Source organism: Tenrec ecaudatus, chromosome 12 (genome assembly GCF_050624435.1).
Source record: "Tenrec ecaudatus isolate mTenEca1 chromosome 12, mTenEca1.hap1, whole genome shotgun sequence".
Taxonomy (NCBI): Eukaryota; Metazoa; Chordata; class Mammalia; order Afrosoricida; family Tenrecidae; genus Tenrec; species Tenrec ecaudatus.
The window spans coordinates 127,237,084-127,241,113 of record NC_134541.1 but is presented as its reverse complement, the minus strand read 5'-3'; the positions used below and the strand labels follow the sequence as shown (position 1 = coordinate 127,241,113).

General features: G+C 57.6%; 1 non-coding gene across 1 annotated transcript; it reads left to right on the top strand.

Moving 5' to 3' along the window:
* Positions 1-224: 224 nt before the first annotated feature.
* Positions 225-367, top strand: LOC142423688 (small nucleolar RNA SNORA48). The gene has a single exon (XR_012779292.1). It is a non-coding gene; the product is annotated as a small nucleolar RNA SNORA48 (small nucleolar RNA).
* Positions 368-4,030: the final 3,663 nt, after the last annotated feature.

The following is a 4,030-nucleotide window of genomic DNA, read 5'->3' as shown; positions in this document are numbered from 1 at the left end:
AGACGGGCGACACCGTGGCTGCATCAGTGGACTGGAGTCTCAGAGTCCATGCCAGGATGGCACAGGACCCGGCGGTGTCTTGTGCACGGAGCTGCCGTGAGCAAGGGCCGACTCTGTGGCAGGCAGCGAACAAGGACAGCACCCACGTGTCCTCTGCCCCAGGCCCACCACCCCATAGCCCCTTAACTGAAAGACTTAATCATTGGTGATAAGAACATGAGTATGAACCCTGGCTATGGGCAAAGAGACACCTGATTGGTGGTGGTGCTCTTATGTCAGTCAGGGACAAGCCAACTGGAAGTCCCTTGTCCATCCTAGCTGGATGCCTGGATTGTGGCCAGAGCCGTTTCATGCCTCGGGCACATTTTAAAAAGAAAATGAATATGACAACCCTCTCCACTCCACCCCACCCCCGCACCCCACCCCCGCACCCCACCCCCACACCCCACCCCCACACCCCGCCCTCACGCCCCTGCTGTGGCAGGCAAGGCGTGGTGCCCGGCCAATCCCGAGTCTGCAGTGGTACTGCCCGGGCAAGGCTGTGTAGAGGCAGGGATGCGAGAGCCTCTGGGAGGGTGGTTAGTAGTCAAGGCAGGCTTCCCGGAGGAGGTCGCAGCGCAGCAAGAAGCCCAACTGGCTCCAGAGAATATGTCAAGGGCAGCGGGGTTGGTCGCTGGTGCGCCGACCCGCTGCCACTCAGGGGCGAGGGGAGGTCCCAGAAAAGCGCCGGATGTGGGCCGCTGGTCACACACACACACACACACACACACACACACACAAACACACACACACACACGGAACCTCTTAGAACAATTTCACGCTCCCAGTCCTGCTGCAGACCGGCTCCGTTTGGTTTGGAAAACAGCTTTCTTCGCTCCAACCTCCAGAAAGCCCATCCATCTCCTGGGCCCCTCCTCCGAGGCGAAGCCGGGGAATGGCCGGCCTTCCTGGGTGTTGAGCAGAGCGGCCACTTCCTCTTGGACGTGGAAGAGCCGGGGCGCCCCAGACTTTGCTGAACACAGCTGGCCCTCGCTCCTGAGCCACACTTCTGGTCCATCTGTCCAGCCTCACGGTTAATTGGGGGCGGCTAGACTGGGTCCGCCAAAGCCATTGTTTCCCACTCTGTGGCTGCGGCCCACGCCCTGTTTCTAAACTCCACGGCCTGTGGCCCAAGGCCAGCAGCCCCAGCCTTCCGCCCCTGGAGCATGAGAGGCTCTCCCACGGTGGCCTCCTGCCTGTCCCCAGGTGGGGAAGCGAGAGCCTGGTTCTCCCTGGCCCCTGGGTTCAGTCTGGATCCTGGCTGCAGGACCCTGCCGCATCCTTGACTCTCTGAGCCTCTATTTCAGGGTGGCTAAAATGAGGCCTGAGAGTGACCCCTATGGGAGGGGGGCAGTCCCGGAAGCGACTGTCAGCGAACACCATCCTGCCTTGCCTTCCTCTGCTTCTGACTCACACTGCTGCTTCTCCAACTTCTGGCCGCACCCTTGGCCTGCCAGGACACCCCTCGCCCCTGACCATGGCCCCCCAGGGCACGGGGCTGGGATCACACACTGCCCTGCCTTCACCTGGCTGAGCTTCTACATCGATTTCAGACACAGCCTGACCCTGGGCGCCGAGGGCCTGGGTTCCCATCTCTGCTCGGCATTGCTCGCTTCTCATTCCTAAGCAGAGATGGTTCCCATCACGCCTGCGGCCCAGACAGCAACCCAGACTTCTCACCGGGCACAAAGGGGGTGTGCACACAAGAAAGCGTTCTGTAAGCTATAAAAAGCACTTCTCTGTTCCAGGGAGCTTCCTGGTGGGAGGAACCTGCTTCCTTTGTCTGAGTTGGGGGTGCGCGTGGGGGGGGGTCTGCAGCAGGTGCTGGGTGGTGTGGCCCCCTTGGTCCCCATGTGGGGAGAGGCCTGCGGGGGCTCGGAGGGGGCAGGCCTAGCAGGCAGCTGAGAGTGAGCGCCGAGCCGAGGCGCCTGGGTCCAGATGGCCAGCAAAGACGCTGGCGGGAGTGGTGGGCAGCGGCAGGCCCTGCTCCCAGGCTAAAGACATCCAGATGGTCCCTTGAAGAAGTTACCCAGGAAGCGGGTTGTCAGACATACGGGCTGCAAGAGGAGGCCCAGAAAGACACAAGCCAAGGACACAAGAGGACAAATCTGATCCTTGACACAGGAAAACAATCGGAATGCTGGCTTGCCCGGAGCCCAGCCAGAGACCGTCTAAACACAACACCCGCCGGTCACCAGCGCGCAGTGATCTGGTTGTGAAACAGCGCACCAGAGCCTTCTAAACAGGCTTAGCCTGAGGACTCACTGCTGGATGGGAGCAAGCCAAGAGTGGGGCTCCGGCTCACTCTCACGGCCTCTGGGTCAGTTCGGACTCATAGTGACCCTTTCGGACAGGGTTTCCAGCCTGGGCCCCTTCACGGGAGTCCAAGGTCTCATCTTTCTCGTGGGGAATGCCTGGTGGTTTCAAGCGGCTGACCTTGTGCTGAGTGACCGGCTCCTAGCCCAAGGACCTCACAGCCTGGGCTCAGGTAAACCCTAAACCAAACACATTGTCACCGAGTCCCTTCCGATGCATAGGGACCCGACAGGACAGGGTGGCGCTGCCCCTGTGGGTTTCAGAGACTGTGGCTCTTTACAGGAGTGGAAAGCTTCATCTTTCTCCTGAGGAGTGACTGGTGGTTTGGGACTGCTGACCTTGTGCTGACCTTAGCAACCCAAAATGTAGCCACCACATCACCAGGGCTGCTGGGCTCGGAGAGGAGACCTTAAACAGGACAGTGTCCCCTCTGCTCAGTCAGAGACCTCCTTCAATCCCCAAATCCCAAGTCCAGGAATTTGGGCTTAATCTTGAAGACGATGGGGAGCTATGGCTAACAGTTAAGAGAGAAAGGGTAAGAGCCCTGGCAACACACGGGCTGCCAACTGCAAGGTCAGCAGTTCGAGACCACCAACTGCTCATTTGTGTTTGAGCCCATTATTGGAGCCTCATTTTCGGTCCCTCTCGCTGAAGGGCTTCCTCTTTGTGTGTATGTTCTGTATAAATGGGACTTCCATAATAATAACAACAGTTTGCTTCCTAAGTGGACTCATTCTGCATATATTATACTGCTGTGAATTAGCATAGCAGTTACACGCAAGGTCAGCAGTTCGAAACCACCAGCCGCTCCTCGGGAGAAAGACGGGGCTTTCTACCCCCGTGAACAGTTACAGTCTCAGAAACTCGCAGGGGCAGTTCTGCTCTGTCCTGCAGGGTCTCTGTTCATGGGCACCGATTCGATGGCAGGGAGTTTGGTGTGGGGTTTTGGATAAATTAAGGATCCCGGATGGTGCCATTTGAACCCACCAATCATAGTGCAGGGGAAAGATTTACAGCCTTGTCAAGATGTACAGCCTCCAAAACCCATTGGGGCAGCTTTCCTCTGTCCTACAGGGTCACGATGAGCAGTCAGGCACTTAACCATGGGCATCACCCAAGGGCCTCACTGGAAAGTAGGTAGAGAGGGGGGCGGGGGTGGGGAATCAAGAGATAGGATAGACATGAACTCTAAGGGACTGGGTGGATTTTGTGGACCAAGAATGAAGGTTAAAGGTGACCCTCACATTTGGGGATGAGGAGGTTGGGTGGGTGGGGCACGAAGAAGCTGAACGAGGAGCAGGCTGGCGTAGAAAAAGTTCACCTCAACTTGGGCCTTATGGGAAGTTGAGAGGGGCCAACTCTCCAGATGAGGCTGGACTTATGGTTGGAGGTCAAAGCCAACGTCTAGTCTAGAGATCCAGCCTTTGGAGCTGTTTGAAGTTGGGATTCCTAGGGGATGGAAATCTCCATGATAAGATTTGTTGAGGAAGCATCCCAGGGGAGGCAGGTAAGAGAGTTGGGGACATAAGACAGGGAAGGGGAGGGAGCTAAGCAAAGGTGAGCACTTGGGCGAAGTTCTGTGTCGTCTGCTCTTTGGGGCGTTCGAGTCTAAGCAGTGAGCTATTGAACAGGTTATGCAGCACAGGTCTACGGTGACACAGGTAGGGTTCCTGAC